This window comes from Schistocerca serialis, chromosome 4, assembly GCF_023864345.2.
Source record: "Schistocerca serialis cubense isolate TAMUIC-IGC-003099 chromosome 4, iqSchSeri2.2, whole genome shotgun sequence".
NCBI lineage: Eukaryota > Metazoa > Arthropoda > Insecta > Orthoptera > Acrididae > Schistocerca > Schistocerca serialis.
Genome location: NC_064641.1, coordinates 496,646,196 through 496,659,088, shown reverse-complemented (window position 1 = coordinate 496,659,088; position 12,893 = coordinate 496,646,196). Strand labels below are relative to the sequence as shown.

Here is a 12,893-nt window from a genome sequence, read left to right as displayed (position 1 = left end):
CATGGTCTCCGAGCTTATTGTCCATGCTGCTGCAAACATCGTCGAACTGTTCGTGTAGATGGTTGTTGTCTTGAATACGTCCCCATCTGTTGACTCAGGGATCGAGACGCGGCTGCACGATCCGTTACAGCCATGGGAATAAGATGCCTGTCATCTCGACTGCTGGTGATACGAGGCCGTTGGAATCCAGCACGGCGTTCCGTATTACCCTCCTGAACCCATCGAATCCATATTCTGCTAACAGTCATTAGATCTCGACCAACGCGAGCAGCAATGTCGCGTTGCGATAAACCACAATAGCGATAGGCTACGATCCGACCTTTATCAAAGTCGGAAACGGCATGGTACACATTTCTCCTCCTTACACGAGACATCACAGCAACGTTTCACCAGGCAACGTTGGTCCTGCTGTTTGTGTATGAGAAATCGGTTGGAAACTTTCCTCATGTCAGCACGTTGTAGGTGTCGCTACCGGCGCCAACCTTGTGTGAATGCTCTGAAAAGCTAATCATTTGCATATCACAGCATATTCTTCCTGTTGGTTAAATTTCGCGTCTGTAGCACGTCATCTTCGTGGTGTGGCAATTTTAATGGCCAGTAGTGTAACGTGAGACTTTAATGCTGGGCAGAACACAAGTGTGCCTGAACACAGAATGCACCGAACACTCCTGACGATGGGCCTCCGCAGTGACACAGCGTTGCGTGGTCGGAAGAATCTGAATACATTTTTCATTATGCCGATGCGAGGGCGCGAATCCATTGTCTGCAAGAGAGGAACAGCTCTTTGCCACATGTGCTGCGGGACGGAGACAAGCTGGTGGTGGCCCCTTTATGCCCTGAGGAACATCCATGTGTTCATCCATGGGTCCAACGAAGCTCGTGCACGCCACGGCCACGGAGTATCCCAGTATCGCACACTGCTCGCAGACTACTAACACCCCTTCATGACACTCATGTTTCCTGACATCAGTGGCATTTTTCAACAAGATGCCTGTGTCACAAGGCCAGGACAAGGCCAGGAGTGTGACGAAGTCGTTCGAGGAACACAGTGGTGAGTTCTAGTTGATGTGTCCGCCCCCGGTAGCTGAGTGGTCAGAGCGGCAGACTGTCAATCTAAAGGGCCCGGGTTCGATTCCCGGCTGGGTCGGAGATTTTCTCCGCTCAGGGACTGGGTGTTGTGTTGTCCTAATCATCATCATTTAATCCCTATCGACGCGCAAGTCGCCGAAGTGGCGCCAAATCGAAAGACTTGCACCAGGCGAACGGTCTACCCGACGGGAGGCCCTCGTCACACGACATTTCATTTCATTTCTAGTTGATGTGCTGGCCTCCCAACCCGCCAGATCTGAACCCAATCAAACAAGTCTGGAATGTGACTGGACGTGGGATCACAGTTCATCGCCCCCATCCCTGGAATTTACGGCAATTCCTTGAGTCGTGTGTGTAGATGTCGTACCTACTTCCTCCCAAGGCCTCATTGCTTCCATGACACGATGCGTCGCCGCTGTTACCCGTGCCAAAGGTAGATATACGGACTGTAGGTATGTGGTGATAGTCTTCCGGCGGATCAGTGTAGTTCCAACAGTTCCAATAACGATTAGTGTGTTGTTGGTTGTGGCCTTCAGTCCGAAGACTAGTTGGAATCAGCTACCCATGCTAGTGAATCTGGTGCAGGCAGCTTTATCTTTGGATATGTATTGCAACCTAAATTCAGTGGAACTGTAAGTAGGATGTTTATGTTTTTATATTGGTAACGCCACGTAGCGCTCTGTATGAAAATCACTGACTGTGCTGTGTGCAGTCTGAGGCTGGTCGGCATTGTTGCAATATTTGCTATTGTAGTGTTGGGCTGTTGGCTGTTAACAGCACGTAGCGTTGCACCGTTGGAGGTGAGCCGCCAGCAGTGGTGGATGTGGGGAGACAGATGGCGGAATTTTGAGAGCGGTCGATCTGGGTGTGTGTCCATCAGAAAGAGTAAATATGTAATATTGGATATCATGGACTGATATATATATATATATATATATATATATATATATATATATATATATATATATAATGACTTTTGGATACTATTATGGTAAATACATTGCTTGTTCTCTACCAAAATCTTTCATTTCCTAACTATGCCTATCAGTAGTTAGTGCCTTCGGTAGTTTGAATCTTTTATTTAGCTGGCAGTAGTGGCGCTCGCTGTATTGCAGTAGTTCGACTAACGAAGATTTTTGTGAGGTAAGTGATTTGTGAAACGTATAGGTTAATGTTAGTCAGGGCCATTCTTTTGAAGGGATTTTTGAAAGTCAGTTTGTGTTGTGCAAAAAATATTGTGTATCAGTTTAGCGTTGATCAGAATAAATAAAGAGAGAAATGTCTGAAATACATGACAGAAGTCACTTTTAATGCTACCGTATATTAACATTTCTTCCTGTTCCACTGAGCTATTGAACATGTCTAGGATGACTGTTCTCGCCACTCTATGCCATTGTTTTTGTATAACTTTGTCGGTACGGTCTGTATGAGATCGATACATAAGGGGACGTCCAACAATTATGTGAGAGGTTTTCCTTAAAATTTTGACCCCCCCCCCCCCCCCCTTGGTGAGATTTGGTGAGAGGTGGCGGGACCATCACCCTACACTCACCCCTCACCCTCATGTGCGGTTTACCCCGTAGCCGTGTAAAATCACGTATTTTTATTTTTTTAACAGTTCAATAAAAACACTTCAATAAAACCGTGTTTTATTTGTAAAGTGTGTTTAACCCTGTTTTAACACGTCATTAAAAACACATTATTTTAAACATACCAACCCTGGTAGTATTCGGAGGGACAGACACCCACAGACAGACGGACAAGAAAGCTTCACCAAAATAGTAGTAGCCGTTTTGGCGGATCCCTAATGATTGACCTTTTATTGGTATGTTATGTAAATTAAATCTCATTGAACCTGACTTACTTTGTAGACGCAGGAGAACATCTTTTGTATCTTCCTATGAATTGTATGATTACTTAGCTTTGAAGGCTCTTGATATATATTATCACAAAGAGAATCCTTGTCGCTGAACTTCAGCTTAGATTCCTTACACAAACAGTTAACTTCTTGCTCCCACGTGTGTTTCGAGTTGTCGGTATGCCGCTTAACATACGCATTGTAGGAGTTTTGATACAAATTCGTGCTGAAGACAATAATGTCGGCTTTATATGCGTTGCAGATTATCACGACTGACTCACTGACTGGCACGCAGAGATACCGACCGGCGCGGCAGAGAGCTCTCCGAAAGAAATCTGACACTTGTTCGGCACTTGTTTAAAATCGGTGAATCCCGGGCATACATATGCGTAAAGCACTCGGTTCAGTTCAGAGAGACCTTTAAGACTGGTGGGCACTTAAATATTGTCTGTGCTCGGGATTAATTATACAGAACAAACTGTTGTCCGTTATAATAGTATGTGAGATTTTTCATGTTTTCCCCACTCCGCTGAAGTGAGATTTTGTGAGATTTTGCTAGACAAACCCTCCCCGCCCACTCTTATTTTGAGCTAACGTAATTAATGGATGTCAGCTAAGGAGCTAAAGAATATACTTAGTCTTTCCCGTAAAAATGAGTTCTTGAAGTTCTCGAAGTATCTTCTCGTGAGACGTATAACGTGTCTTCCTGTGCTAGCCAGTTAGTAAATTCAACATTTTAGTTACAGTCATCTGCTGGTGCAGTAGTATGTGATCATTCACGCCACCGTTCTTCCCATATCGTCATTTGCTGCATATATATGTTCATTCTCCAGGTCAACATTGATTATTATATTCTCTGTTGCATGTTCCATTAACCCATCTCTACGCCAGTATTAATTTTCAATTCCTTTTACATGTTCGCAAGCTTTTAACCAACCATGTTAGGTAATCCTGGATAAAGACCTTTGGCTATTTGTTTAGGGTGGCTAAATTAATGGAAGAAATGTTTCTTTTTGCATTTTCTTGTTTCATTGTATTCCATGTTAGTTCTATGGGCTTAAAGCACAGCGGTATTGTGGAAAGCTCAGAACAGTATATCCCTTACGCTTTAAAACTCTCTGTTTTAAAAAGAGGCTTTAGCTTATTATAGAGCACAATTCAGTTCATTTCTTGTTGAAATCGCTCAAAAACTGATTTTGTTCTGGGCGCACAGTTCAGCTCATTTCATGTTAAGCACGATTCAAAACTGATTTTATTCTGAAAGACTCAGTGAGCCATTCAATTACGTCCTTTTTGAGAGCTGCAGTAGTGGGGTCTTCATTTGCCTGAACAGTACGATCCTGTGCGTTATCAAGAATAACAATACTACCATTTGTGATGGTAGGTATCAGTTCATCTTCTAACTATTTGGGATAAACATGCTTCTTCAAGTAATCGTGATAATCATGGGATCTAGATTTCGAATAATTAATTAACTCTGTTCCACCTATGAAGCCCATTGCTCTTCTAGCTTGAATAATAATAGTTTTCTGACCTGCGCTGCCTTTTGTCATTACACTCGGAACTACATCATGCTACCAGCACTTTTTCATAGTACAGTGTATATGTACCCATGCTTCGTCCTTGTACAGCACTGGTTTATTTGGCCCCTTTTTATTAATTCAGGTAGCTTTCGAGTATTCCTCACACTTTGTAACAATATCGGAACAGACTGTTAGGACTTTTTCTTATTTTTTACATTTGTTAAACGATATACCGTCTCTTCAAAAATTTTTCGAAATGTTTCGCTCCCCTCTAAAAATTTATCACAGTTATCGAAAATACAAGCAACTTTCTCGACGTTGGAATTTCTTCTTCTGCTCATAATATTTAAAAAAAATCTTCAAATAAATGCTTTACCGACGGCACCCACAGAAACTTATTCCCTAGAGGCCTAGAACATCTTTTTTTTTTAATTTTTAACTTTTTTCTGGTTTCTTCCTCTCTATTATCTTTAAAAATGTATTTCACTTTTCTTTCTGAATTCCTATCATTTCAACCATTCGAAAGATATCTTTCTGTGGAGGTATCTTGCCTTTTTCCTTCCTTGTAAAATTCCGCAACTCTGTAAATGAGCTCTTTTTCGCCTGAATGTGTCCACTTTCATGACATATTCCTCTGTTTTCCACTCTCAGTTGTATTCATGCACTACTGACGGTATTTTATGAGGACACGCTGGGCACTTCATAGTTTGTGCACAACTGACCAGAAACAATTGCCAGTATGATGGGTTTCCCGTGGTCACCACTGTACTACTTTACTGTAACGTCACCGAGTGTTTCCGATAACGGCCAAGAGAGACCAAGTGCAGTAATATCTTAGTTGGGCAGTAGATTCCTTGTAGAGGTGGAGTCATGTCCACAAACGAAAAAACATTTTGAAAGATATGTGTACGTGTGTGTGTACGTGTAGCGTGGATATGTGTGTGTGTGTGTGTGTGTGTGTGTGTGTGTGTGTGTGTGTGTGTGTGTGTGCGTGCGTGGAAGAACTGAACTGCTACCACGAGCATTAAGCTAAAGTCTATTGAGGTATGCAGTAAAATATGAAATTTTTTGCTTCAAAAAACAAATTAGTAACGCTAATATAATAATCACAGTCACGCACATACGTAATCTAAGCGCTAATGAAAATGTAGTTTGCTTAAGTAATGTTCAAACATTAAATAAAAAGTAATGATCCATCAAGATGCTGTCCAGGAATTGAATAGTGTATTTACTTTTGGGTTATAGCTCCAAGCAAGACAAATGAGGATGTTCCCCCTAATATACAATCGGTGATTCTGAATTTGCAAGAATAATTAAACCAATGTTTTCTTGAAGCACTAAGAGCAGGACAAAAGTTAAATGTGCAATAGGAAGCCTCTTGCTATCAAGTATTCCATCATACACTGAAGTGACAAAAGTCATAGGACAGCAATATGAACATATACAGATGGCGGTAGAATCGCTTACGCAAGCCACAATAAGGCAGTGCATTGGCGGAGCTTTGTACACAGGCGATTCCTGTGAAAAAGTTTCCTACGTGATTCTGGCCCCACGTCTGTAATCAACAGCCTTTCAACGCGGAATGATAGTTGGAACTAGACGCTTGCCACATTACAACATTTCGGAAATCATTAGGGAATTCAGTAGTCCGAGATCAACAGTGTCACGAATGTGCCGAGAATACCAAGTCCCAGGCGCTATCTCTCACCACGGATAACGCAGAGGCCCACGACCTTCACTTAATTGACGAGAGCATCGGCGCTTGCGAAGAGTATCCGTCAGGACAATACAGCTAAATTTGGCGTTAATGAGCTATGGCACAATCAGCTTAACAGCTCATGCATCGAAGCTGCTTACAAGAATAATATACAGAAGAATGGAAAAGAAAATTGAGAATGCGCTAGGTGACGATCAGTTTGGCTTTAGGAAAAGTAAAGGGACGAGAGAGGCAATTCTGACGTTACGGCTAATAATGGAAGCAAGGCTAAAGAAAAATCAAGACACTTTCATAGGATTTGTCGACCTGGAAAAAGCGTTCGACAATATAAAATGGTGCAAGCTATAGGGAGAGATGGGTCATATACAATATGTACAACAACCAAGAGGGAATAATAAGAGTGGACGATCAAGAACGAAATGCTCGTACTAAGAAGGGTGTAAGACCAAGCTGTAGCCTTTCGCCCCTACTCTTCAATCTGTACATTGTGGAAGTAATGACGGAAATAAAATAAAGGCTCAGGAGTGGAATTAAAATACAAGGTGAAAGGATATCAATGATACGATTCGCTGATGACATTGCTATCCTGAGTGAAAGTGAAGAAGAATTAAATGATCTGCTGAACGGAATGAACAGTCTAATGAGTACACAGTATGGTTTGAGAGTAAATCGGAGAAAGACGAAGGTATGAGAAGTAGTTGAAATGAGGACAGCGAGAAACTTAACATCAGGATTGATGGTCACGAAGTCAATGAAGTTAAGGAATTCTGCTACCAAGGCAGTAAAATAACCAGTGACGGACGGAGGAAGGAGGACGTCAAAAGCAGACTCGCTATGGCAAAAAAGGCATTTCTGGCCAAGAGAAGTCTACTAATATCAAATACCGGCCTTAATTTGAGGAAGAAATATCTGAGGATGTACGTCTGGAGTACAGCATTGTATGGTAGTGAAACATGGACTGTGGGAAAACCGGAACAGAAGAGAATCGAAGCATTTGAGATGCGGTGCTATAGACGAATGTTGAAAATTAGGTGGACTGATAAGGTAAGGAATGAAGAGGTTCTACGCAGAATCGGAGAGGAAAGGAATATGTGGAAAACACTGATAAGGAGAAGGGACAGGATGATAGGACATCTGCTAAGGCATGAGGGAATGAGTTCCATGGTACTAGAGGGAACTGTAGAGGGCAAAAACAGTAGAGGAAGACAGAGATTGGAATACGTCAAGCAAATATTTGAGGACGTAGGTTGCAAGTGCTACTCTGAGATGAAGAGGTTAGCACAGGAAAGGAATTTGTGGCGGGCCGCATCAAACCAGTCAGTAGACTGATGACCAAAAAAAAAAAAAAAGAGCTACGGCACAAGACGATCGACGAGAGTGCCTTTGCTAACAGCACGTCGCCTGCAGCCCCTCTCCTGGGCTCGTGACCACATCAGCCGGACCCTAGAAGAGTGGAAAGGTGAGTCTCGATTTCAGCTGTTAAGTGCTGATGGCAGTGTTCAAGTGTGGCGCATACTCCACCAGCAGTGGCCCCATGTTGTCAACAAACCACTGTGCAAGCTAGTGGTGACTCATAATAGTGTGAGCTGTGTTTACATGAACTGAACCAATCACTGGCTGGAAGAGGTTATGTTCGGATAGCTGGAGACCATTTGAAGCCATTCATGGACTTCACGTTCCAACACAACGATGGAATTTTAATGGATAACAATGCGCCACGTCACGGCGCCACAGGTGTTCGCGGTTGGTTTGAAGAACACTCTGGCCAATTCGAGCGAATGATCTGCTCTCCCAGATCGCCTCACATGAGTCCTATCGATAATTTATGGAACACATTATCGAGAGGTCAGTTCATGCACAAAATCCTGCACCGGCAACACTTTCGCAATTATGGACGGCTCTCCATTACGGTCGGAGGAAGGCAATGGCAAACCATCTCCACTCGGACCTTGCCTAGTACAGCGGTGCGGGTCTCCCGCATCGTCCCCTACGCTCCTCGGAGTAGGGGACCTCATCATCATAGAGACAGCAAGGATCAATATTTCTACAGTGGACTACCAGCAACTTATTGAGTCCATGCCACGTTGAGTTACTGAACTACACTGGACAGAAGGAGGTCCAACACGATTTTAGAAGGGATCCCACGACTTTTGTCGCCTCACTGTATATCTCACTAATATGCCAGTTCTCGCATAAGTACTGCACTTCGAAAGCATCGATCGTCCACAACAGCAGACGTCGACTTGGCTTCCCCCACCTGAAATCTAATTTCATGCAAATAAACTATATTTATTGTTAGTGTCTGCAATTTCAAAACAAAATGAAGTCGGTTAAATTACTGACCATTTCATAGTATTTACGTGTTTCATTCCATTCCTACAAGAGTGCTCAATACGATGGCAAGCCAGCATGCAATTGCTTTAAGTAAATGAAATAATTTAAGTGGTGTGGAAAGACTCAGCCGGCCGCTATGGCCGAGCGGTTCTAGGCGCTTCAGTCCGGAACCGCGCTGCTGCTACGGTCGCAGGTTCGAATACTGCCTCTGGCATGAATGTGTGTGATGTCCTTAGATTACTTAGGTTTAAGTAGTTCTAAGTCTAGGGGACTGACGACCTCAGATGTTAAGTCCCATAGCGCTTACAGCGATTTGAACCATGTTTTGGAAAGACTCAACTAACTGAGAGGTACAACGAATAACGAAAAGACGGGCTCTTAATACACTACTGCCAGCAAGGCAATAACTCATTTACTCTGCTTAGGAGACGTTGAGCCAACAACACGGAGGCAGGAAGAGATAATCAGCTTCAGTAAAAAAAAGCCACTTATTCGATTCTATTTCGCCACGCGGAGGCACATCCTCGCTAGTCTGGGCGAGGAGTAATCGTTAGTGAATTGCGTAGAACTTTGAGTATACTTCTGAAATGAAATATACATACGCCTAATATTCACCATGGTAAGTAACTGACAGGATATCACTATACTTCTTCACCGCTATTGAAATTCCGGACCAGTTCACACCAGAACCAGACAATTTCAAATCAAACAGTGCAACACACAACAAAAAATAGCAGTAGACCTGCAAGTAGAAACGCAAGAGGAAACAGCGTGGCAGCTGGCCATTCAAACTAAACAAGTCTCGTGATCCTACAACCACGAAGCCTTCTGACTGGGTGGTGGCTAAAACCGACCTCCAAAGATGCGAAACGCCTGGGTGGATATACCAAGAATTGCTCAAGTAATCGAAGCTGACTATAGCGGAAACGTGCAAAGCCTTGCAAAGATTCCGGCATGATAAAAAAAAGGATATAATTATATTGATCAAAAATGAAATTGCAAACGAATAGGAAACTTCCAGATTCACACAGTCTCTTACCTGGATAGTGTTGGAATAGTATTTACCCCCGCAAGACCAAACCTGGAAGTTGCAAAGAGTGATGTCGTACTGAAGTCGATCATTGGTAGTGAACGCTACAAACGTCAACGCAGTTAGTTGTCTATGATCTGCCACTCGTGCTGAAAACCGACGTTGATTGACAGGACTTCACGCGAAATCGGGAACTAATTGATGAAATCACTTGACAGTTCAATCATGCGTTCATTTTTACAATGTCCACGTTTATCGTTGTTCGTGGGCCCGATACGGTGTTCCAAGAAGGTGAATCACTGCTTTCTGAATGGCAGCAGTCGTAGCAGTTGCTGCCACTTATATTCCTCAGATAATCCTTATTGTTCTCTCACAGTGGTTTTTGGCGGTAGTCCACACCGTTCCTGTGTAGTCGCTTGTATTCATTGTCACCAACAACAATACACAGTATGTCAGAGTGACTATGCAACATCCTTTGTGGTGAACAGTGTGGCAGACATTTAATGTCAGGACACAGCCATTGTGGGATTTGTGGTGTCATCCAAAATTTGCAGTGCCACACTATGTTGGCAACACGCATCGGTACCGCAGACGTTAGCTATGTCTCGCAGCAATCCACAACGACGAATGGGAGAGGCTGAAGAAGACATACCATCTCTCTAAGCCCAACAGGGCCCGCACGTAGAGGTCAACATAGTGCTGAGTTTGGAAGTGCTCCACGCCGGTTCGTGACCTCATTTGAAACAGTCATCCACATCGTCTACGATTAAAGAGTTATTGAAATAACACATTGAAATCTACTTTTGTATAGTTTAGGGATAGAGCTTGTGATTGCATGCATCAAGTTATGATTTAACAGACGATGACAGTTGTAAATTATCAAGTATCCCTGTAGCAAAGAAGTGTATCAAGTGAAGTAAATATTTTTATCACTCATATAATAAAGTGAAATAATATTTCATATCTTGTAGCTTGTTGAGTTATATCCCAGAGCAGTCAAAGTACCCACAATTTTGGCTATACGATTGAAGTTTCATTTGGTGATAACAGGATTTAACACAATTCAAGAAAAATTCTGGACAACTACGAAGTCCTTAAGCAGGCCAGGGTCGTTCACTGCTATAGCTGTCGGTGAAGCAACCAACATCAAGTATATGTGTGATAGATGTACAGTACTTGAACACCGAAGTATGGGAAACCTTACCGACGATTTCAACTCCGCTGTAAAAATATGCTGTGGCAATCATTTGAAGTGTCAGCATTTGCTAGTATCTGACATCCCTTTGGGGTCAGGGCGAAGCTCATAGGTCGACCACAAGGCATTTATACCAAGAGTTCTCTACAGGCTACCCAGTGTCTAGTATGAGAGCCACGCTCATACGTTGACAGCAGAAATATTTCGTAGATGTAATACGCTTATGTCTTCGGCACTAACTAGGCAAACGTAGAGGAAATCTTGACCCCAGAACTACACTTGACGCCGATTCATCAGACGCAAGGAGAGAAACCTCGCCAGCTCTAGTACTCAAGTATAAATACACTGGATATCATGGCAATTGCAACGATGAACTGGATAATTTCGGTTCGACAGTGGCTAAATCAGCCCTTATCAGGGCGCTGAGGTTATATTCTGCACCAATTCTTCAAACACAAGGAAATAAATCTCAGCAACACTAATAGTCTAGCACAAATACCATGTGCGTGAAGGTAAATAACACATAAACTGATGCAACCTTTGCCTGACGTTGGCTGGGTCACGCCAACTCTGAGCGCAGGATCCCATTCGGGACTGATTTGCCAAACGTAACGTGAGAAATATCGTCAACACGTGTGCTGCAGCACAAATGCAGTGGATTTCATGGGACGTGGCGCCAAGAAACTGGTATACGCATGCGTATTCAAATACACAGATTTGAAAACAGGCACAATACGATGCTGCGAGCGGCAACGCCTATATAAGACAACAAGGGTCGGGCGCAGTTGTTAGATCGATTACTGCTGCTACAGTGGCAGGTTATATAGATTTAAGAGGGTTTGAACGTGGTGTTATAGTCGGCGCACGAGCGATGAGACACAGCATCTCCGAGGTAGCGATGAAGTGGGGATTTTCCCGTACGACCATTTCATGAGTGTACCGTGAATATCAGAGATCCGATAAAACATCAAATCTCCAACATAGCGCTGCTACTGCAGAAAAGATCCTGCAAGAACGGTACCAACGACGACTGACGAGAATCGTTCAACGTGACAGAAGTGCAACCCTTCCGCAAATTGCTGCAGATTTCAACGCTGGGGCATCAAGTGTCAGCGTGCGAACCATTCTACGAAACATCATCAGTATGGGCTTCCGAAACCGAAGGCCCACTCGTGTACCCTTGATGAGTGCACGACACAAAACATTTCGTCTGGCATGGCCCCTCAATACCGACGTTGGACTGTTGGTGACTGGAAACATGTTGCCTGACCGGACAAGTCTCGTTCAAATTGTATTCAGCACATGGACGTGTACGGGCATGGAGACAACTTCATGAATCCATGGTCCCTGCATGTGAGCAGGAAACTGTTAGAGCTGGTGGAGCCTGTGTAATGGTGTGGGGCGTGTGCAGTTGGAGTAATATGGGACCCCTGATACATCTATATGCGATAAAGGTGACATGTATGTAAGCATCCTATCTGATCATTTGCATCCATTTATGTCCATTGTGCATTCCGACGGACTTAGGAAATTCCAACAGGACGTCTTGCCTAAGTCATTTAACACCGACATTGGACTGTTGATGACTGGAAACATGTTGCCTGGTCGGTCTCGTTCCAGATTGTATTGAGGGAATGGACGTTTACGGATATGGGGACAACCTCATGAATCCATGGACCATGCATGTCATCAGGGGACTGTTCAGGCTGGTGGAGGCTCTAAAATGGTGTAGGTCGTGTGCAGTTGGAGCGACAAGTGACTCCTGATACGTCTAGTTACTACTCTGACATGTGATACGTACGTAAACATCCTGTCTGATCACCTGCATCCTTTCAGGCCCATTGTGCATTCCGACGGACTTGGGCAACTTCAGCAGGGCAGTGCGACACCCCACATGTCCAGAAATTCTACAGAGTGGCTGAGGAACGCTCTTCTGAGTTTAAACACTTCCGATGGCCACCAAACTCCCCAGACAATAACATTATTGAGCATATCCGGGATGCCTTGCAATATGCTGTTTAGAAGAGATCTCCACCTCCTCTTACTCTTACTAATTTATGGACAGCCCTGCAGGATTCATTGTGTCAGCTACATCCAGCACTACTTCAGACATTAGTCGAGTCCATTGCTCGTGGTGTAGCAGAACT

The 12,893-nt window shown here is 43.6% G+C and overlaps 1 non-coding gene across 1 annotated transcript; it reads left to right on the top strand.

Moving 5' to 3' along the window:
• The first annotated feature begins 1,074 nt into the window (after window positions 1-1,074).
• On the top strand, window positions 1,075-1,149 carry Trnad-guc (transfer RNA aspartic acid (anticodon GUC)). Its single transcript has one exon. It is a non-coding gene; the product is annotated as a tRNA-Asp (tRNA).
• The last annotated feature ends 11,744 nt before the right edge of the window (window positions 1,150-12,893 follow it).